This window comes from Lichenostomus cassidix, chromosome 5 (assembly GCF_008360975.1).
Source record: "Lichenostomus cassidix isolate B80296 chromosome 5, HeHo_3.0, whole genome shotgun sequence".
Lineage (NCBI taxonomy): Eukaryota > Metazoa > Chordata > Aves > Passeriformes > Meliphagidae > Lichenostomus > Lichenostomus cassidix.
The window spans coordinates 41,492,037-41,516,381 of NC_139486.1; the positions used below are offsets into that span (position 1 = coordinate 41,492,037).

General features: G+C 38.9%; 1 protein-coding gene across 1 annotated transcript in view; it reads left to right on the top strand.

The window, feature by feature from the left end:
* The first annotated feature begins 1,022 nt into the window (after positions 1-1,022).
* The window catches only part of LRRC4C (leucine rich repeat containing 4C), a 477,061-nt gene continuing 453,738 nt past the window's right edge, over positions 1,023-24,345 (top strand). Inside the window, exon 1 of the mRNA XM_085062637.1 lies at positions 1,023-1,654. The gene's annotated coding sequence lies outside the window, so the exon portion shown is untranslated. The remainder of the gene's footprint in view (positions 1,655-24,345) is intronic.

The following is a 24,345-nucleotide window of genomic DNA, read 5'->3' on the forward strand; positions in this document are numbered from 1 at the left end:
TATGTGTAATCCCAGAACTGCTTCAGCGGAATGGTTTATTCTGCTTACAGGTTTCTGAAGGAGTCTTAGTCTTCAGTCTTCTGAAGGAGTCTGAAGTGTCATTTGCTGCAAAAAGCTGAAATTATGCATGACAAGTGAGACAGCAGTGTTTGCATCCTGAACCTGATGCAGAGGGTCTGAATTACCTATGGGAAAACAAAGGCAATATGACTGTTTTCATATTTCATGAGACTGAATTACAGCTAGGGCATATACTTGCCACAGCAGAATACTCAGGCTCATGTACCAGTGCAGGTCAGCTACTTAGCCAATACATGGAAAATCTGTTTTGGCTGTTGGACTGAGAACTCTAAACTCGTTTCATAAGTGAAAGGTTTTGGCAGAGCAATTCTCAATAAATGAGGAATTTTGAGCACCTTCATAAATGCAGTGCTGGATGTCTGCTTCCACTGGCATTCTAAATTTTTCTTTTCCTGCCAGATATCCTTTCTTTTCTAAAAATATTTACTTGACTCTGCATATTGCTGCCTAATCTAAAGATGGATAATAGAGTGCTGATTTTAAAATCTTGACTGGTACAGGACATAAGAATGACTTTTAAACCATTGCTAAAATGATCCCTTTGGAACAAATTTTCTAACTGATTTTGCTCTTGTGGGTATACTGTGGTTTCTACACTACCAACCCCCCACTCCCTCCCCCCTGTAACCCCTGCTGCCGTCCTAATCTTCTAGACCATTTAGTACCCTCCTCTTATCCTAAGTAAAATACAATTGCTGGCTCTGATATTCATTAGGTGATAATCCAGATTAATTCAGACTTTGATGTAGAAACAAGTCCTATTTCAGCTGCCAAGAAATCCAGATCGCCCCGTGGAAAATGCACACACACATGCACGTACACACACGCGCACACAGTATGTAGAATGCCTTAAAGAAACTGTAGCTAACCACCTTATTAGTATTCCTCCCTCCTCTGTGTTTCACTTGCAGCAACAGAGGGCTGAGCAAAATGCAGTAGAACAGGGACAGAGACAGAGCTGGCAATCATCTCGGTGCAGGCTGCTGAATGTAGGGGGTGGGGGGGATGCAGCAAAGCAAGATTAATAACCTTGCCATAATCCTGTGCACCCTGGAAGGAGATACCTCCGGTGACTGAGCTGTTCTTGTCTTGATTAATTGGACTGAGTGAATGAGTGGCTGGCAATCCACCTGGTTTGGAGGCGACCCCCTGGTTTTGCTGCTCTCTGAATCCTCTACCCATCTGGGAAGGTAACAGTGAGACATACCATCTGCAGCACACACAGCAGCTATTGGAGGCTACTACTGACAGTTTGCACTACAGTTTTTTGGTGAGCAAGAAGCCAGGTATATTGTACAGTAGGATATTTCTGTGCTCAAGCTACCGAATTTCACAATCTGGTCCTTCAGCAACCCCCTACGCTCCCTTTTTCAATTGCCTTTGAGTTCTGGGCTTACTTTTGGCATAGTCTCCTGGACGCATTTTGCTGGGGATGAAAGAGCAGTAAATGGAACCTCTGAAAACTAATTGTTTTGCTTCTGTGTGACTCAAGAAAGAAAAAAGCTAAAAGAATCAAATCCACTTGGAGGAATTTAAATTTCTCTGAGAAGTTTATAGAGGGGCTGTACTAAAGGTAAGTCCGGGGGATTGTCTACCCCTTCTGTTTCCTTGTTTGTTTCCTGCTTGCTTGCTTGAAGTAGGGGAAAAAGGCTAGAACATTAGTACTGGGTGCATACAGAGTGTGGTGTTTGTAAAGTCTGTGCTTGTAATTTGTATCCCCTTTTTACTTCCTTTTTTTTTTTTTTTTTTTCTTCTTTCCCCTGCCATTTGCACAGTAAAAATGCTTGCAAAATAATAATCTATAGGGCTCCTGGAAAATGTTAGTTAAATAGCACTATAAAGCCCCTTTTATTTCAAAGGTATTCTAATTTCTAGGAAGAGAAATCTTTTTATTAAACAAGCTAAAATATTTGGAAAGTATCTAGAATTGGCAAGGAATATAGCTCATACAGTATCTTCAATAGAAGCCTCCATATTTCCATAAATCTTGTCTAGTTTTTTTTCTCTGCATTTCAGTCAGCTCTGGAATGATGAATATGTAAGTACAAGGCTGTTTCTGCTGCTGTTAGCTGAAGTAGTAGGTAGCAGAATAGAAATTTGTGGATTTGTGCATCCTCTAGTATGAAGTTCGTCTGTTTGCTTCTCATTAACCTTTTGAATGCTGCTGGCTTTTTTTTTTTTTTGGCCACAGAATTTATGAAATATGTAGGACCAAACAGTAATAACTCTTATGGTACAAAGTGCCAATCTCAAATAGATTCTTATGGGCCATTAATTTTTGGGATGCAGGTGCTGCTAAGTGCTCAGGTGATCTAAGTAAATGCCTCATCCAGCATGGTTCATGGCACTCCAGATTTTCTGAAGATGCACCAGTCATTGCTCTGGTGCTACTCAGTATTTAAACCTGGCACTTTTCTTCCCCCTGCATCCCCTTCCACCAATGCAGTTTCTGCTGGAATAGTAGGAGTTTTGTAGCCTTTCCCATAGGTTTGTTAAATAATAGAAAGAAAATACCATTGCACTACAATAGAATCAGAGCTCTTGTAGTTGAGCTTTTTTTTTATTGCTGCACTGATAGTACTTAGCATTCCCAAGGAGGTAAGAAAACCATCTGTAAATACATTTCAAAGATGCTTCATTCTCCAAATGCAATTGCTAGGTATACATGCCTTCTTAATTATATGAATATGAATGACTAATATTGAAGAATATGGTATCTCTTTGAAATACTGCATAGCTGGATATGTAGTGTAAAAAGACAGGGATCAAAATACAGTTCTACTGAATAACCAGATGCTGAAGGGCTTCTATATGTATGTACACATATGTAATGTATGCAAAGAAAAGTGGCATTACATCAGATTTGTAAATACAGGGACACATCAGATAGGATGAGCTATTTGGTACAAAGAAGTATAATGACCCCTCTTGTAATAGATCCTGTGTTGTAAAGCTAAAAACTTAATGAAAAGGCTCTGCTTCAGAGTAATCAAATCACTTTATGTTATTGCATCCTGTCAGTCAGTCCCTCTATTTCCCACTGGTTTTGCATAATAGCTTTAAAGATGGATTAAGGAAGAAAGGAGAACTGGTTATAGGTGTGTTTCCCCTCATTTTCTGGAAGTGATGCTTCTGTGTTGCATGTGCATTTACTGTATATGATTATGACAAACAGAGCTCTTTCTGGGCAGGATGCAGTTTGCCATAGTTTTACCTCATTGTACTTTCCTCAAGCCCCAGTTGCTTGTAGCACGGGAACCTATTTCACCAGGCAATGAGCTAAGCTCTCTTTTAACTATGGGGAAGAGTCTCTGTGTAATGAGGGCTAAAAATAAAAAGTGTGTGTGTGTGTGAAGAAATGTCAACTCATGATTTTAAGAGCTTTACCCTGGTTTTAGAATTGAAGTATGGACTGAGGCCATCAAAGCAGAGATGTTGACTGGATGAAAGCAGAGGACAAATGTTCTGCCTGGAGATGAAACTTTCATGTTCTGGGGAAAAAGATGACACATTTTTCTCCACTTCCATTTCTGTGTATTCTGATGGAATATAGTTTAGTAGTGTTCCCTGAAACTGAATGGAAGAGCAGTCACCTGTATGCTGGAAAAGAAGTATATCATTACTCTTTACGGTGACCAGCTGTTATTAATGATCTGCCTGGTTTTTCATGTAGTCATGTTTTTTCATTATCTCCTTATATTGCAGACTAAAGCAAATGGTGGTTATTTGGCATCTTAATAGGCTCACTGAAGGGGAAACCTTGTGCTTCTTTTCCCATGTTCCCCCAGTTGTGTTGCTTGAGTAGATTTCCAGTAGAACTTTTCTGGGATTTCGATTCTTATTTCTTAATTATACTGTCACACTTGCTATTTTTGGTGTGGCTTTTGTTTGTTTTTTTTTAATTTTGTTTCTCACACATGATATTTAACATGCTATCACAGGATCAATTTTTTTTTCTAATGCCACTGTTGATATTATGGTAAGAATGGAAATGAATAATACTCAGTTCTAGCAGGTTTTATGTGGGAACAGGCTTTAGCACCAGTTGGACCATGTGGGGGTTTTTTATTAAAAAAAAAAAAACCAACAAAACAGTAGTTAATCTGTCAAAAGAATTTTAAGTGTTCCATTTTAGTGACCCTTGAATTTCAATTGCATTTCATAGTATAATGCCCCATATGCCTTCTGTCTCACCCAATGTGTAAAACACTTTCTCCTCTTGGCTGTTTGGCTGCTTGTGTGAGCTCACATCACTATGCTTTGTGCATCTTGCTGGAATATGACAAGAAGGCCTGCATGGGTCTCCCAGTAAGTGTGTCACAGTCTCTCAGTAGGAATATAGGTACAATGAGATTCTCATGAGCTGAATTGTCTAAATGTTGTTTTAAGAATAAGTGGAAGACAACTGAAATTTCTTTTTCACTTAGTTCCAGTTAATTGAGCAGCTTCCTTTTCTTGTTGCTGAAGTCAGCCAACCAGGCACTAACCTTCTCCAGCACATGTTTCTGTGTTTCTAAGACCCAGGGTACTTTACACATGAATTCTTTCTTTCTTCTGAAACAAGCTGGGCTGACAACTGCTAAGACAATCTTGAAGCAGTGCTGTGGCATGCAAGCAAGGGGAGGATGGGAGAGAGAAGATGTACCAGCAATTCCAAGACTTAAATGGAAAGAACAAGCTCCGTGGGATGGCAGAACACATCATGTTGATTGCTGACTCATTGTGTTGGTCTGCAATATTATCTTACACTAATGTGATGACACTGGCCTGGTTTTGAAATAAGGAGGCAGAAAAGAGTAGTTTATCAGGAACACATTATTTATGACTGTGTACTGCTTTGACAAATGGTATGATCACCGGAAATTCATGCAGGTGGACTTAGGGTTCTTAAACCTTTAAAAGAATTAATAGTAAGTAAAATTTACTTTTTGCCACTTGAAGAAAAATGAAATTAAAAGCACATAATTTGAATTGACAAGTTAGGTGAATGAGGTAAATTACATCCCCCTCTTTCTGTATTACTCTCCTTCCCATTTCTTTTCATTCTGTGTCAAAGGATAAGGTTTAGGAGTGAAGGAGACTTAAGAATCAAAAATTCCCTTTCCTGGGCTAGCAAGCAAACATGGTAGATAATATGCTGATTAGGAGTTTTGAGTTGAAACCGAGTTAATTTTAATTTCTAAAACCAATTTCAGTATTCCTATTTGCAAGTGTGACAATGAAGCTTCTTTGGGAGATTTATTTCTCAGTTTGACAAAAAGTTAATTGGGTTGTTTAGGGAAGACACCTATTGTGGTACTACCTATAACTTCATCTTTCACAGACTGAGGTGGCTAAGAAGGCATCCTTTAGTAGTAAGAGTTCCTTATATTTGTATCAAATAAGTGCAGAAGTTCATGTACTTTTGAGTTGTATAACAAAAATTTAAAAAATAAGAGAATGTGTTTTTTTAGACATGGTATCTTTTGGGAGTGGTCCAAAAGAGCAGTGTTGAGAGCACGGTACATATAGGCAGCTGTCTGCTTCTAAAGGCTGTTACTTTTCAGACTGCTGAGATAGTGATGGTGAAATTCTCTAAGTGAAGATCAAATGACCCAGTGATATACTGAGTTTTCTACAGCCATTTCATATTGCTAAGGAGGAAACTTAGTGTTTCTGTGTTCTCAGAATCTGCAAGATGCTGCCATGTAAGAGCTCTTCCTGCCAAACTTAGAGTGGTTACATAAGGTAGAATCCTATTGATCCTGGGGGAGGGTGGTGGGCAGAGATTTTTTCAGAAACTGGTGACTTTCTTTCTCAGAACATATACTGCAGAGGCAGAACTGTAGCAAGAAATCTAGGTCTTTTCCCAGTGTGTATTGAAGAAACTTTTTGCACAGACAATTGTTTTGTAATTTGCCAAATTTTCCTTACTCAACTGGCCATTGGTGGTAAGTATTCTGTTTTCTGTGCCTTGCAGTGGCTAACAGAAAGGTGTAAACCAAAAGTATGTTTAAATGAAGGTCATAACTGCAGACATGAAGGGCTTGTCTTTCTGCGTTTTTAATATATCTTTGATCTTGCAACCCATGGCCAGGAGATTTTTCCATGAGGCCCATTCTAACCTCTTTGGTTATTTTAGATGTTCTCAGAAGTTAAACTTATATCAAAGACTCATGAAGTCCAGCATGTACCAGTAACTAGAGAATAAGTTCCAGTCCTGTTGTTTGTCCTGCTTCCAAAATTAAGAACAGGCTTATATCAGTCTCTGTTTAGCTTCTCTGAAACAGCTGATTTGGTATGAAGGAAAAAGCACAAGTGAGGTGGGAGGACTGTAACTCTTTTCCGGAAATGTTTGCTTAATTTCATTTGACTCCCTGTGGGAGCAGTAGAGGCTGTGCCCTTTCTCCTGTTCAGTTGTAGGAGAAAATGCTCTCAGTGCAACATGGGACTATCAAGCAGTGGGCATATTTTTTAAAGACTCTTGGCTTGCTTTTTTGAATTTGTCTATCAGTATGTAATCTTTACTGTCTTTTCTTGTGACCCAGCAATAAATTGGCAAATAAGAAAGAAAAGCAATGCTTTTATACTAGATGTGGTGCATCACTAGCTTATTTAGCATATTAAAGACATAATTTTGGTATAATAATGTAAGCATAGGGATAGCACTTCATTGTCTGTGTGTTTTCCCCCTCACCACTTATTGTTCATCAGTTAAGCATTGTTGAAAGCATCATTAGGAGCTTCTAGATGAAGGGACAAAGTGAAGGTGAATGTTCTGAGAGTTAGGCCTTTTCTACAGAGGCTCTTATGTTGGGTCTGCATTTGTTTCAACCTATTTTTAATTTTCTCTGGAGCCACTCACAGTAACTGTGCATTTCATGTAAACCTATAAATCTTAACTATACCCTCGGTTATTTCAGGAAGCAAATTATGCACTTTGAAGCTAAATGATCTACCTACTTAAAACCTGCAAGACTAGCTGCCTTCTGGAAAGCAGAAAGTTCAGTCGGAAAAACTGGAGAGCAAAGGGTGGAGTAAGGTGAGCTCAAGTACAAGATCACTCCAAAGACAAAAGTAGCTTCCTATTTTTGCAAGAGTATAAATAAGTATTGCATTGTTCAGACAGCATGTGGAAGAAAGTTTTAATTTTGCATGCAAAAGGTATTTTGGCGGTTCGGCTGGGGGAAAATGGGTCGTAGAGTGTTCTTTAGAGCATCCCAGGCATGTGCTTCAGAAATAAGTCAGGTCTCAAGTCTACATTTTTATTTTGAATAAGGTTAATAACAGGAGTGGAATTATGAAAACTCCCTAAGGGATTTGGAGCTCTCTTGAAAAAAATCTTTGAAAACTTAAGGCTTGGACTTGTATAGGAAATTTGAGCTACAATTCCTTAAATAAAGGAATATGTATTAAGTAAAAATAAAACTAAAATCAGAACAGAATTTCGTAGGAGTACTGCCTCACCAAAGATTCTTCAGTTATTGTATTGCACTGGGGCTGTAAATATTATCTGTTTATCTGTTCAGCTATGCAATCGTTCCTCTCATTAGCTAAAAATAGTTAACGTTAGGATCAGTTGAATTCAGAAAGCCTGAAGCAAACTGAGGCATGCAGGAGTAATTTAATATGTAGGTATGCAAGAGCCTAAGTGTCCAGAAATAGATTCAAATCAACTGACCAATTCACTGAAAATTTATATAATGTAATAGAACTGAATGGGTAGGTATTTTAATTTCTGGACAAGAAAATACTATGATTCCTGGACATCATGAACTAGACCTCAGAATATTTTACAATGGCCTTTTTTATGTAATAAGCCATGTCTTCCATGCAAAATATAAGCTAAAACTGTGTAAGCTTTGACTGTCTTCAGCAACTAAAAATTGTGGATGGTTTTATATTATCAGCTCTAGAATATGCAGAGGAATTTGGCTTAGTTAATGTATGGCAGGATTAATGTAACCTCTGCCATCAGGAAGCAAACACTTTTCTTTCCTTATGTTTTGTATCACACTGTTCCACATGTGTTTTTTGCCTCTGAAATTGCAGAGGGTTCTTGCAGTGGAGTGGGCTGTGTATGGTAGCATTGCTCAGAGGCACTTGTGTTCCTGTGACCTGCAGGAGAGTGTGTGTGCTCTTTACTGGAGAGCAAAGCTGCCTTGGGGAGCAAGGATTGCCCTGGTCCTCCTTAGCTCTGTCCTGCCCTGCACCTACCGTGTGATTTAGATGAGTGGTAAGAGAGAGACACTATAGCCTGACTTGTGAGCTTTCCTTTTCCTCCTTTGTCACTGATATTCAAGGCTTGCTGCAGTAACCCGATGCCCTCCTTTTACAGAAGTCACAACCCTTTCAGACCACAAAAGATCCCTTCAGACTGGGATTCCCTTGACAATCAGCTTTATAGTTTAAGCAGCTTTATGCAATACTGACAACAGTGACAGTTGAGAGAGGTAACTAGGAGACTTCTTGTATTATAAATACTTGGCTTGGGAGTGTGTGCTTAAGGGTCTTAAGCTGCCTAAAAGAGTCTCTTAATCTGTCTTAATTCTTATTATATTCTTTTTCTGAAGTAGGTGGAGATGCAGAATCTTTCTTTTCATTTAGATGAATAGAGAAATTCCACATCTGTCTCATTGAATATGATATGTTTTATATGACGTTGTGATTTATGTGTTCTACTACACATGTTTACAGAATGTAGAAAGACAGGACAAACTGAGTAAAGTGTCTGTCCAGAAAACTTAGTTTTATGTAATGTAATTTCTCATTTGAAATCAAAGCTTTGCTTTGAATCATGAACATTTCAATGCTTTTTCCATCTGGAATGTAATAGAAGATTCTGAGGTCCAGCAATGGAGAGCAATTTATTACATCATCTCCTATCTCTCTGTTACATAAACCTACTTCTGTGTCTGTCTAGGAATGAGCCAACTTGAAATGTTTATATTGGTGTCAGCAAGAAACAAGATTCCCCAAAACCACCCTTCTCTTTATGCTTTTGGATACGGGAGGGGAAGCTGTGGGAGAATGCTATAAAGGCATGGCCTCGAGGATACAGAGGATGTAGAGATGGATAGAGTTACTGTTCTGATATTCATAAATGTTTACTTTTCTGGTAGAAGTGAATTTTGTTTTGTTATTGAGGCAGGAGAAAAATGACTTGACAAAGTGTACTTTCTAAATCTATGAATATTTGGAAAAATAACGCTAATCTCTAAATGTAACATGGGCAATTATTTCCTAAGGTCATTTTGTCCTAGTTTGACTATTATACAATGAGAGCGCTCTCCTTTTTTAGTCAGAAACCATGCCTGAGCTTTTAACACCTCAATACTTTTACCTCTGAATGTTGCTGATAGTTGTCTTTCTTTCCATTTAACTGTGACTGGTGTACTAGAAGGCTCCTTTTATGATTTTGTCCTGGCCCTCAGTAAATGGAAATGAGTAGTTTCTTCCAGTAAGTATATCAGTTTATGAGAATAAACATTTGACCTCCAGTTGTTCTACAAATTATTGTCTAAATAGTACTTTTTAAGTGTAGGTGCATTTCTGAAGTCACTTCAGGCTTAGACATGTTTAATTATTTAAGCTCAGTGGTGAGCACTACAAGAAGCAGTGGAGAAAAGGTCACTGGAACAAGAAGAACATGTCTTCTACAAAAGGTCCTGATGTTCCCTTTGATTTTAGTTGGATAACACAGACACTAGAAAACATTAAGAATTTAAGGTTACATAGGCTTTTTGCCATTGTTAGTAATAGGACTGGAAATTGCCTTTTGTTAGTGTAATACCCTGTTTGAATTTTTAATATTACAATGCAAAAGAAATGCTTCAATTGTTTCCTTTTCTAAAACAAATTACAAATATGCTCCTACACTAAAAATGTTTTGAGCAAGACTACTTGTGTAATACTATGGTGGTTTGGTTTTCTTTTAACATCATGTCTTAAGGACTTCTACTTGAACTGTTGGGATTTTTTTACAGTTCTCTGGAGTCTCAGTTTTATTTTTACGATTTCATGTTTTTATTGAGAAGGAGTTGATGTGTGGTTGATATGCAATGAAACTAATGTGTTTTGTCCTTGCTTTTGTCCCAGCTGGGAAGTCTGTTGAATTGTGTTGTTTTAGTAGACAAAAGAAAATAATTCACCTAATCAATTGTCTCATTGCCCTATCCATTAGACATGATAATCCCCAACAGTACTGGAGAACATGCACTGCCTTTAAATCTAAGGTAGTGCTCTGGCCCTTTTGGAGGAAGAAGGCTCTTTTTCTGTGCCTGTTGACTTTTACAAAGTTCAGATAGGTATGGTCAGGAAGAATAGTCTTATATTTGATCCACTGTAAGCATATGCAGCTACTTCATGATCTGTCTTACTTGCTTTTTCTTTCTCTGCTACCAGTTTTCCTGTAGGGTAAAGAGTGTATAGATTTATGTACTGTATAGACTACTAAAACTGTTATTGAGCTCTTGCATTATGCTGGTAAATTGTTCCCCCAGTGCATGGCTACTACCCCTCAGGACAAAAATGAGAAGCTTCCCTGCCACCACCTTGTGTACTTCTGACACTCGTGCTATTTCTGATCAACTTTCTTTCTCTGTATTACAGTAACAAATATCTTTAATGGCATTTCATTATACATATGATACCCTCTACTTCATCAGATGAAGAAATACTTTACTTGCTTGGGCTTTCAATTTCTACTTGCAGGCACTCAGCAAGCAGTAATTTTTTTGAATTTGTTGTTGAATGGCTGTTAAAATGCAGTCATTTTATCAGATAAAGCAATACCTCCCTTTAGAGATCATACTATTTTAACTGGCAGAACTGGAACAAAACGGAATGCCCAACCAATGCATTGTTGTAACAGTCAAGGCTGTGGTTCAGGTATTTGGGCTTTTGCTATTAGTGATCCTTAATGCCAAAATTTTTCTTTTAAGCCATTCCTCCTGAGGCAGGAGTGGGGATCAGTAACACTGGTGTTGCCTTCTAGCTGCTTTCTGAATTACCTTCATTGGCTAAATAGGTTTAAAAGAGCACTGCTGTAGTGCAGGACAGATGGAGAAATGGATCACATTGGGGATGCCTACATCTGAACTACCTGAACAAGCTCTAGCTAGATCTGATGCAACTGCTATTGACGTCAGATGAGGGCAATAAAAATGGATCACTATGTCAGGATAGTGGGCAGCTTTTGTGTCATTAACAAGCTTCATTTTGGTCTTTTTTGTAAATGTTGCCATTGTCAATTTCTTTTTCTTTGCTTGCATGCCCTTTGCTGGTAAGGATGGAGATGAAATACGCCAGTAACTTCTGACTCATTCTCTTCCACACTGGCTAGCTGTAGAATAATTTGAGAGGGATTAACCAAGAGTTGAGTCACTAAATCAACCATGAAGTTCTGACTTGCTGTGTCTCATTTTCCATTGTTTTGCATAGCCTCCATTCACAGTGGGCGTGAAGATCCAGCCACAGTCTGTACAGCAGCTTATGCTAATACATCATGTTACAAATCTTGCTCTGGAATTGCAAGGTTGATTTTGTTTTCCCCAAGGGTAGAAACAACAAAGTAGAACTGTGAGATCAGTTTCAATAATAGAGATTAATATTATGAAACCCATACTGGTGTTGAGCTGCTTTGATTGCTTTGTAGCTGCATAGGTAGACTTGAGGACAGATGCAGCTCTGAGGACACTGACTGGTAGAGCTCAGAACAGCTGGACCTTGCAGCAGCTATGGGGCATTGAGATCCTACAGCAGTCGAGCCAGCTGATCCCAGCGAGGGATCTGATTGCAGTGTTTGGTAAAGTAACACCTGTAGCAAGAGTTTTAATGAAGTTAAGATTGCCTTCAACCTTATAGTCACAAATTTAGAGCAATATCTGCCCCCTGAAGATGATCCATATGGCATTTAATGAATACGAGGATTGTAGACTTGTATCAAAAAGTAATATGACTGCAGTGATTACTCTTAAATTTATGGAATATAATAAGACATTACTACAGCGTATTCCTGTTGCACTTTAACTGTTTAATGTTTGGGGTGTTATTTTCTACTGAACTTGACTGGAGGATCCAGAAATAGAAAACTATTATTAAAAAGCAGATTTTCATCCTCACCCACCTTGGTATGTATTCCTTTACAGGCTTAAAGGAATACATACCAAGGCGGGTGAGGATGAAAATCTGCTTTTTATTAAATTAAATTTAGGCTTTTATTTAGAGTTGAAGCACAGAACACCACTGTAACATTTTACCCCATCATGTCTTTTATGGTACAGAAGATTTGTTTAACATGGTCCATAAAGATAGCGACTTTGAGTTCTGGTTTTGGAAATCAATGCATTAAGAACTTACAAATTCATGAGAGGTGATGAACCTACATGGGGTTTAAAGTTTTCAGTTCTTGGATATGACAGAGACAAAATTTAAACAATAGGTTTACATTCATTGGTATGTATATCTAGTCTTCCTCTAGAAAGTGTAAAAATAAAATTCAAAAATTCCAAATCTGAATAAGTAAAAGCAGTGAGTCCTTCAAGACAGACAATCCCTACCTTCCTCTGCATAAATACAACTATGATTTAAGTAATAAAATTAGTAACACTTCAGTCTTGTTGTGATGTTCTGTCACTGTCAGAATGAGGTTGTGTCTGTATCAAAACACTTTGGGCTAATTTCTTTTATGAAATAACTTGAATTGACTTTCCCTTTTGACCTCAAATCTTCATAAATACAGATGCTCCTCTTGTCTCTGCTGCCTTCATTGTTCTCTTAACACTGCATGACACTAACATTTTCAGGCTTTATTCAGAGAGTAACAGTATTTATTTAGAAATCTATTCTGTTCTCATGTATACAGCTAGAAATAGTGTTTATGTGAGCATATACACACATCTGTTATTTCAGAAGTTTCAAGTGCTTCTGTCATAAGCAATTCTACTAAAACAGAAGCTGATTTTCTGTCTAAAACATTAAATCTTGTTCTTGTGAGGTAAAGAATTCCAGAAACTTTTTAGATGATATTTTTTGTTTTGTTTTAGTTTGTGGAAAGGAGATTAAGTTTCAGCTGGAGTTGGAAGCAATGTCCCCTGCCTTGCCTCCAAACATTACGTGCATATTTTGCTAGCCACGCGCATTTTCTTCCTCTCCATAGAAACTTCCTCCATAGCACTTCCTCCACTAGTCTTTTAGAAAGACTGTATCTGGAGCCCAGCATTACAAGACCATTTAAGTGAGCCCTATCTCTGCTTTAAATCTTTTCATCTTTTCTCTTTGCTGTTTTTTCCATACTCCTTACTGAGTTTTAATCGCAGTTGAAAGTAGTTTAAAAATCGGTTAGTTTTCTTGGTGACCTGGAGCTGCTTTATGTGTTGCTCTCAAAGAAGCATCTCTTCTAAATTCGATATGTCATGGTACAGCACAAGCCTGGGGAACAGTCACCAGCAGGGCTCGTGGAGCATCGGTCCAGCTGCTTTCTCCTGCCTAAGTGCCCCGGGAAGAGCGGAGTGGGGAGGCAGCCGGGCTGACCCGCGTTAAAGCATCATGCTGCTAAGCGAACAGGCAGAGGTGGTGCTAACAACTTATTTCATTAGCTGTGGGTATTGTTGTGGCTTAATATACTTACAGGCAAGCATGCAAATCCAATAAGATTTAGGTGAAGTGGACTTATTACATCTCCCAATCTCCCCCATTCCTTTTCTCGTAACAGTAACTTCTCTAATACAGGTATACAAGTTATTTGTTACCTGCTTTTGATCTGAAAAGCTAGCCAAGGCTCAGGGCATTAAGTGCTGTGTTAAGAAGAGACGTTGATGGCAGCAACTTTGCTGAATCAGCTCATTCAGTAGGGAAGGAATTGAGCAACAGAACAATGACCTAAGCTACTTCAGACACTGATCAGGATTTTGCTTGTGGTGTATTAGTTTTGATCACTCCCTCTGATCCTTTTGTTTTCTTGTGTGGAACTGGACAAGCTAACGTGACCACTAGTCATTGAGCCACCTCTGCCCTGTCAGGGATGAAGAGGTTGCTGTATAAGGTACTTGGTTTGAAAGGCAGTAAAACAATCGTGTAAATATTATGAAGAATGGTTGTTTGCACCTTGGAACTACGAAAATTTTATAAAACCCATTTTTTTTTCCTAGATGGAAGAGCCCAAATGCTCCATACCCCTCCCCTTTATATTTTTTTTTTTTCTCTGCCACAGGGTTCTTTTGTCAGGTTGGAGTGTCAGAAAGTAAGTTACAATACTTTGGATCTATAAAGTACTTGTTTAGTACCTAAATGAGCAATGGATATTTTCTCTTGGAATAAAGAGACTGTCTGGTGGCTTATGTGCTAGAATAGCTGGTAGGGTTAGAGTTATCTATATGAATCAGAGTAAAATCCCACTGAGACAAATATCAAGTGTTCAGAACTCTTGTTTCATGATTCATGTAGATTTAGGTGTGCATAATAACATTACTTTTACCTGGGTCATGCTTTTAAGGTAGATTTCAAGTCACAAGCTCCTAAATTTGGAAGACCTGAAATCTACAATTCTACCCTAGATGAAAGCTTTTCAGCAAAGTGCTGTGGCCAAGGGCTAAAACTTGTGCGAAGTCTAAAACTGAAAAATACTGAAGTTTCCTTTAATTATCTCAGTTTGGAACTGGCCCAAATAGAAGTTATAACTATAAAAATTAAACCCATGTCTCTTTTAGAAAACCAGTTATGTCCAGACTGTAATGAATTGGAAAGTGATCACATATCTATAGTGAACCTCACTAGCAGTATAGAGGAATATGTGACTGAACTCTAAGAACTGTTACTTCCATTTTTATGTTAATCCACTTGACTCTTCAAGTACAATATCTTATTCTTGCTTGCCATGTAGAACTAGTCTTGCAGCAGGAAATTCAGTGGCTTGATTTACAGATGGGCTAAGTGATTTCATAAGTCATTAATACTTATGAATCTATTAATGGGAAAAAAACCTCACAATTCTACTTATTCTAAGTGCGTAAGCATGATTAATTTTAGATTCAACCTGCAAATACAAAGTGGTCTCTTTTTTCTTTTCTCCCCATTAAAAAAAATCTGCATCTGTTAAGTGGAAGTGTCCTTGAAGTTTTGTAAGCTTGGAGAGAGAACAGTCCTTGAAGTCTTTCAGGGCTATTTTGAAAAGCATTGTAGAAGTAGAGCTAGTCTTCTTCTGTGTTTCTTTCAACTATTAATATTACTTCGAGAACCACCAGCCTTTGCTTTTCTGAAAACATTACTCCTTGTTGCAGCTTGTTAACTGGCAGCTGATGTTAGGACTTTGTGTGCATGTGAAAGGCTATAGCAAAAGTCAAATATGCACAGAGGACAGTAATACGTATGTTACTGGTAATAAGGTACAGTCACATGATGGAAATGATCCTAATTCTAATATACACATGGGGAAGCTGGGTGCTCATAGTAAGGCATGCTAGAGATTTATCTCTTTAAAGCACTTCATAACAATTTGAATATCTTGCAGCATCTTTGTGATTAAAAAAAGAAAACAGTGCATGGTCACTTTTTAAACAGAAAACAATACTGAAATACTGGTAACTTGGATGTGTTTGTGTTGGGGTAACACTTTAAGAGCATCTTGCTACTTAGCTAATGCTCTACTCATTCATTATGGTTTCACATGGGTCAGCATATTGGGGTATTCTGTTGGTGGAAGTTCAGTGCAACGTTGGGTATTCCAATCAGCAAGATATTATAAATGCTCTTTCAGAAAAATGAACATGCATATTGAAATTGTGCAAATAACAGTTATGATTAACTCTGCCGTGGTTTACTCTGTGCCACAAGTTAAGGTATTTATTAGTATGTTAGAGAATGAATGAACAGTTTAACACATGGCAAGCTACTTCCAAATAACTCTTCCAACAGTTAGAACAGAAGTGTGAAATAAAAAAATAAAAACTAAAGCCAAAAAAAATCCACTGCTTTCTTGGTTTCTTCTTTAGCTATGAACAGTAATATCAGTGTCCAAAAGATGCAGTTTTCAGCACTGTAAATGATTCTTTCTCCTGCTTAGAATCGGGCCTTTATTAATAGTTTGTATAGTTGTTAGTAATCTTAGAGCTCTTTTGAAAACAGTTATTTGCTTCCACTTCTGTCTCACTTTCTGTTCTTATCTGTGTAAACATAGTCCTTTTCTGGGAAGAAAGACACTTTTCTTTCCCTCTGAAAATCTCACTTGACATTTAGCAAGGAATGTTTGTAAGAATGTCAGACTGATGAGAGCTGTTTGCTGAAGTCTCACCATGTTCATTCAGCTGAACAATATCTGTTGTTAACAGCTGTAATTATTATGAACAGGTTTAAAGGGACAAGCTTATTGCTGTACTTCGGCAAGATGCTTTTGAGCTGCTGGTTATTCAATAGTAATACTTGGCACATTACATCGTTTTTTATCAAAGTGCTTACAGATATTGACTAATTAAATGCATTAGAGGCTATCTGTAGGTCCCTTGGTTGAGGGGAAGTAAATAACTGCTTCCTTGTTCACATTGTACAAGTAGTGAGTGTTTGGGTTCATAATGACAAGCAACAGATAGAGACATGGCCCCTGTAGCTGAGGTATGACTCTTTTTTGCTGAAGTTTTGCTTAGGACTTTCAGATGTGACTTCACATTTCCATATAACCTAGGGGAATTGAGTTATTATGAATGAATCCTTAAGGTTGTAAAAGACCTCAACTATCATTGAGTGTAACCATATAAAGCTTGCTTTCTCTAGTAAGACAACATGGCATAGGTGTGGCTCTGAAATCAAGGCGAGGCAGCAGGAATCTGGAAGCTACTATAAGTAAGAACTTCCAGAAACCTTAGGAAAATTAAATAAATTGAGTTTTGGAGTTACAAATGTGCAGTATTTGCATTTTAAGCAGCATGACCCACAAGCTGCATTGCTGAATCTTACAGTCCTTTAGTTTTTTACCTGGGATCTCTTTTATCCTATGAGTTGCTAGTGATGGTTGTTCTGCAAAGAAAAATGAAACAAAGCACCTTACTTGGGCTTGACAGAATTGTTATGTGTCTTCTAATGTTTCTTAGCTAGCCAAGCAGGGTATGTGTAATAAACAAGAGATTCCTGTGGTACATTGAATATATTGTACTTTATTATCCAGACAGCTCTGGGCAGATATGCAATCAGATAAGTACTTGAGCCCAGGCTCTAGTGACTATTTGTGCTAATTGATAAAAAGATTGCTGCATAGCAGCCTAAATGGTAATTGGCCCATATGTTGGGAAAAAGCACGTTTTGCCAGCTGACTCTGAGTTGAATGTACCTGGCAGAATAAGACAGTATCTTACCTATGTATTTCATGGGTAGGACACATGAAACTAGAAATCATTATGTAGCTAAATAGATACTGGAAATGCAAAGCTCTTTTCCTAAAGTTTCTGAGATAACATTTAGTTTGTGGAAGTATCTTTGTATGGGTCATCCTGCTAGTTTGTGTTAGAAAAAAATATCCACGTAAGTGTTTCTTACTGTTTGGAGGAAGGTGATAGCAAGTGAATTTTAAGACATATATTTCAAAGCATCATAAACCATATAATTTTCTGTTTGGGCATTTATGTATCATTGCAAAGAATTATGAAATAATGTTTAGCTGATTATTATTCCTAGTTAACTGAAGTATACTCAGAACAGCTGTACTGAGCTTGAAACCATGTGACACATTGAAGCCTTTTACACTCAAGAGCAGTTATCAAGAGATCTCAAAAATGGATTGTCTTAGCTCTTGTCCCTTTTGCATAAGCAAGCAGAATTCACTTTGAGAAGTTCTCCACAGTTACTAATTCTTATTGTGGTATTAATAGCTATATTTGTTTCTGAAGGCTTGCATGTGTAGTAGTTGACTCTTCATAATCTGCCACCTATTTAGATATGTGAATCAGAATTGAGCTTTTAAACATTCAGGCCTTTGTTCCCTCTGGTGTTGTTTAGATTCAGTTATCATATTTTAGCTTCACCCTCTCACTCCTCCCTTTATATATCTGCAGTTCTGGACAAAGTATTGTTGATGATCATGAGACTCTGGTTGCTCACTGACATTGCTAGGAAATTGTAGTCCCTGTCTCTGGGCTGAGCTTTTAGCTGGCCAGGTGTTTCTCTTTCAAGTCCTGAGGCACTGGTAAATAATTATAGAGATGATCATTCACCTTTCTGTTGGTTTGCTAACTTCCTGTGAGTCTTAGTCCCTGCTTTACAGCCTGTCTTTTCGAGATATTGTCTGAATTGACCCTGATTAGTGCTGTTGGCTTTGTCTCTCAGTCAAAGATATAGTTTGGGGTAGTGGGATGATTCACAAACCTTCAACACACAAAGCTTCTGGGTGTGGGTTTTAGGATTTCTGTCTTACTTTTTTTTGTGATGCCTTATATTATTAGGAGTTATGTTCATTTTGGGAATGATTTCTGGTGAAATTGAGCTTATGAAGGGAGAGACCAACTCTCTCTGAGGCTACAAATTGGGATAGATTAAAGGATAAGCTTCTGTAGGTGGTGTGAGTTTGGAAGGATGTCAGAATGGCGTCTGTCCACGGAATGATCAGCCGTACTTGTATAATTTTTGGCAGATGTCTAATTTCTTTTTAAAGACCTCCAATGATGAAGACTATACAGACTCCCTGGGCACATTTGTTCTTTGCATGGAGCTAGTGAGCGGTCATTGAGAAGTTGGCTGTAGAGTTTCAATATTATAAATACAACTGTTAATATTAATGCTGTCAGTGCCCTCATCTGCGCACCAATGTACTTTTCCTTACTCACATCAGCATGTGTTGGATGACTTCACATATTACAGTCCTTTAACTAGAGCACGGCAAATTGTGCCAGAGATTAACATTCCCAGGCCCAGTGCACTTTTTGCATTGTGTGAGGCTATTGCTGGGAAACCTGGGGGTTTGGTTTTACTTGGGACTGGTTCTGGGGAGATTGCTGGTACTTCTTCTGCCACTTGATTGAGTAAAGAGACAGCTGCTAAGGACAGTCATGTGATGAAGCATGTAGGATTTTGTTTCTTCCTAGTATCTTGTGGTTTGCTATCTGGAGTCACTTTGCTTATAACTATGTGATCTTCCCTCCAGCAACTGAGTGTGTTTTCATAAACAGAACATAATTGATTTGATAATGCTTTATGTGAGTAGGGATGTTTCCGTACCCAAAAGGTAGGGACACCAGATAAATGGTAAGAGCAGATGGCACTGTCATTATCAGAGGAAAACAGCTAAAGAAGTTGCTTGAGAGGGGGAAGTGAATCAAAGAATGCTGTGCATAAGCATGCTCTTGGCTGTCTCTGCATACTTAGTATTTCAGATTCAGCTCATACCTTCTCATGCTGCTTTTGCTACTTTACTCTGCATTCCGCTACAGGCAAGTCCTCGCTTTGCTGCACAAAGAACCATGCTAGAGCTGTTGAGCCAGGGAGCTGCTGGGTGAGAGGACACAGTAAAGAGCTGGTGTCCCATGGCTAGAGTCAGTCACAGAGTACTGAGAGACCAAGAGGAGGAGCAGAGAAGGGACAAGGTGGGAATCATGCCAGTTGTGGAAAACAAGCCTTGCTCAAGCATCTGGAGCTAAGTTTTATCCAGTTTTATCTGCCATATGTGTTTAGCAGCTTGAGGTGCTTCCTTGCTAAGATATACGAAGTCTCCATAATGTGGCTCCATGTTGATCAGCTTCCCTTCCTAGAGCACTGAGTTGGTGTAACTGCCTCTAAGATGAACCAAGTTGGTGTTGAGACTTTGGCTGTGGGGAGAAATGCAGCCTAGTGGTCTTAGTTTGGGGCTAGAAATAGAAATTTGGTGTGTTACTCACTGGTTTGTGAGTAGCTTTTTGTCACAAGGTCACCACCCAGCAACAGAAAAAAAAAAAATCCAAACCCAAAACAACTTTCTGTAAAGCTGGCTATGGAAATGAAGCATTCACCAGTCTTTGTCTGTCTAGATATGTTTGTTGGTTTTTAAGTGGTTGGAGATATTGCTACACAGTTATAGTACAAAACATTTTGTCATAATATCTACTTTGCATGTCACTATTAAAATTTTTAATTACCTCATTATCATCCAGCTGTGTTTTTTTTCTGATGTGAATCCTAGTTAATACAAATGTTTTCCCCAGACATTTTTGTTTAGATTTTTAAAAATATAATTGAAAGTATTCCTTTCCCTTCTCCTGAATCTTTTTTTTTTTGGTAGCTGTTGACTGTTTCATATATCATGTGTTAACTGCTTTTTTGCTTGCTATTTCATTGCATTAGTTCTTAGGCTCTCCAGAATGTAATTCTATTGTGCTATATGCTGTGCAAATATAGGAGAGCAGTGATTTCTCCCTGCAAGGTTCTGTGCTTTCACGTGTGAGCTGCGGGCCAAAGATTGTTCACAGAAATTACAGCGTGTGACAGGTTCTTAGGATATTAAACATGACGTAGGCAAAAAAAATCTGTTTTAGGAGTCAGGTTCTCTTTGCACACCTTTCCAAGAGATACATTAAAACCACATCACCCGACACGATCCAGCAATCAGCTCCCTGAGAAAGTGCTCTTTGAACGAAAAGGGATGGAGAGGCTATGAGATATCAAAGAGCAGGTTTCTTCGCGGCCCCTTATTGTGCTAATTACCTGAGAGAAGCCCTTTGCCGCTCGCCGCTGGCCCTGCAGGAGCGGCGCGGAGCTTGCCGCCCTCGGTTTGCCGCTCGCCTCTCCCGGCGCGGCGCTGCCCCCGGGCACGCTCCCGGCGCGCTGCGGCACTCGCTCCTCGGCAGCGGCTCTCTCCCTGCTGCCAGCTTCCAGCGTGCTGCCGGCAGCCGGAGAGGAGCTCTGGAGTCCCTAGTGGTAGCGGCAGGGAAGCAAGCAGCTCCTTTTTCTCGCTTTATCCTCGGCAAAGAATGAGACCAGCACCACAGCTGCACCGCGGTGAGCGCTAACCGGCGGCTTTGCTTGGTGCCACTTGCTGACCTCCTTTTTTTTTTCGGCATGCTGTATTTACCTCCTTAGCCGTGTGGTTGCTGTTTTGTGTCACACTTGCAATAAGTTCTCAGCAGGGCATCTCTGTCCTTCCAATTTTCTTGTATAACTGTATTGCAGTGTCTTCATCCTGAGGGAGCTGCTGCAACTGAAGAACAGTGGGAGTAAATAAGTTGCTTTGCATGGCTTGCTTGTTTTTCTTTTACCTTCAGGCCAAGTACTTAATAGTGCAAAGCTGAAAGTTTTCCTCTATACTCTTGCAGAATCTGTGAGCACTAATTTTTTAATGTTAATTTTTATCATATTAGTGTGATCGAGGGTAAAACTTGTTACTATCAACCTGTGTACTTTCTGTGAAAAATGCTTGTAAAATGTTGTGGGTGTGCTGGAATATTCATGATAAAGATGAGGATGTGAATCACTAATGCCAGCAGTACTATGGGATGTTGCCAGCTACTGCATTTCCTCTGGTTTTCCACTTTTCAGCTGAAGTATCTGATCTTTTACCTACTTCTCATTTTATGCTGATGCTTTTATGGAATATTTTGTGGTATGTAGGTGTTTGATTATTGTTTTGGTCTGAAATATATTCTGCTGTTTCAATATCCACCACCTCTTGCCCCTTGCTTGTGACTTTGGACTATGCAGAGCAAAGGACAGTTTTGCAATCTGGTGTGTGCCAGTGGTACAAAGTGATGATTAGTGACTTGATATAAGCTGGGTATTGAACAGGCAGGGTACAAGTGTATGTGTTTCACCAAGTGTGAAGTAGGACACAGCAGCTTGGTAGGGTCTGCAGCGAAGGACAAATGTAACCTGAAGTGGGATTTGTATCCATGTATCCAGGTTGCTTTCTGTCATCCTGTAACCAAGGGCTCAGCAGTCACGTGTGCCTGTCTGCAGTGTTGATGCTGTAAGTGGAGTTGCTCAAGGCTGTATATAAAACCTCACTACAGGTATAATTTAACTATTCTCTCTTCAGTTGCACAAGAGTGAAGAACACTGTCTCTGTACCTTGTCACCCCGTATGTGCTGCAAAAGATTTTTCTGTCATATCTATACCCACATGTATTTCGTTCCTCTTGCATAATTCATCATTGAAGAATTTGCATTTCCCTGAAGTTGAAAGTTCCAAGAATGCATTGTGATGATGAGAGAAATGGGGGCAGAAGGAGCTGACTGGGTTTGGCTTGTTTTTTTTTTTTTTTTTTTTTGACCTAGCACTTTTGCAAATTTATTTATTGTACAAAGATCTTTTAACTAAGAGGCAGTTGAACTGGTGCCAGTGGAATATTTCAGACTTTAAAAGTGACAAGACCCATTTATATTTATACTTGAAAAAGCATTTTCTGAGCTGCCTCAGCACAAGGTGACCATCTGTCTGTGTCCCCTGCTAACCTAGCAGTGGGGGAGAGCTAAACCTTTGGCTGTCTCCTGTATACAGACACCCGCATTCCCTTTTTTTTTGTCCCCAAAGTCAATAGTTTACTGCATGTTTTATATGTGGAATACTCATGGGCAAATGGGCTACTGTTTTGGGCAGATATACAGCAGGGAGGTTTTGATGTGGTACCAGCTAGGTACCACAGGTTGTCACAGGTGATAATATAAGAGTAGCCTATTTGAGAACCAGTCTCTAAGAGTTGGGGCATCTGATGAAATGCATAGAATATTTATTGGGATAGCTACAGCAATTTGGAAGATCTCACTATTCTTGAATAAGAGGTGAGCATGTATGCTAAAACATGCATGTGGCTTTCTTCACAGATCAGCATGTGAATATCTTCCACATGGAAATCTTGTCTTTTGAAGCAGATGAGCAAAAGACACTTCCAAGAAGCTCTCTTGACTATTATATTTTAGTAACTTAGTTTGTTGGATTTTTTGGACTTTTTTTTAATGGCTGCAACATGGCATACATCAATAAGGATTTAAAATGCATAATCAAAGTACCTTGGTGAGAGCAAGCCCTCCTTGAGGGGTACTCTTCGTTATGCCACATCATTGGGTCATGGGAATACCCCCTATTGTGCTAATTTCTCTGCAGTACTAGCTCTTCCCTTCCAAAGTGTCACTCTAAAGGCTTCAACCTCTATTAGAATTTAGCACCTTAAATATGTGATGGAGGCCATAGCAGGTTGACATGTGGCTCATCACAATATCAATAATGCTAGTGATGCCACATGAGCTGCTCTTGATGGAGTGATGCAAACCTAAAAGACAAGGTAATCAATTGTAGCTGAAAAGTACTTAGCTGGGAGAGAGGGCATGCTGAAAGGCTGGTATGACCTTTCCAGATCATCACTCTATTTAGTATAATTAATGAAAATCTTCCTGCTGAAATGAAATGTCTCTGTGCCTTTTTTTTTTTTTTTTAGGGGGTGTTGGATGGGGAAGGGAACTTAGGGAAAGATGTTGGTACAGCTTTTGGAGAACCTAAATGACAAAATCTTCATGTGAAAGAAGGAAGATTGTAGAGAATTAGGCAGTTCAGGTATGCACTGTTTCACTGTCAAATTATTGAAATTAATGTCTGTGTCACTGTTTGCGTCACTGCAACATGTCTTCTGACACCTCTGGCAATTTCCCTCTTGACTGAGAATCATTTTTCATCTTCATGATGCACCAGGAATCTTTTATCAGTGCTACAGAAGTGCTGTGTATGTATTCACAGCTTGGCTTTGAAGGAGAGTCACAATAGGTTAAGAGCTCAGGCAACCATAATTTCCCTTCTGGCAATGCTATGTTTGATCCTCTTTTACTCATCAAAAAAAGTACACTGGAGGTCAAGGAAAGTGGGCAGTGTAACAAACCCAAACACTGACTGACATAGCCTAGAAGTCCCCCATCTTAGTTAAAACTTGTATTCAGACTATGCTGCCACTGCTTCTGTGTTTAAGAACAAAAATGCCTTCAAGTTTCTGCCAACAACCAGAGCTGTCCAATTTAAATTTCATCAGTTATTTGTCACTGTCTGGCATATTTTGTCTGAGTGGTTATTATACATTTTTTTGGTTTTGTTACCCTCCCATGTTTTACTGGAGCAACAATAGCGTGAAGACATTTGTCTTGCAGAAAAAAAATTGCTGAGAATCATTCAAACATGTTTCCTTGGCTTTGTCATAGTATATCTGTATGTCTAGGAAATGAGACTGGTTGCTTGTTGTTTTCTTGTTCTGCTGCTTCTCAATGGTTAGGTGCAATCTCAAACTGCTTCTTTTGAGAAACACAAACAGTAGTATGATATTTAATCCTTTCAGAACCAGAAAAACCCAGAGTGAATGT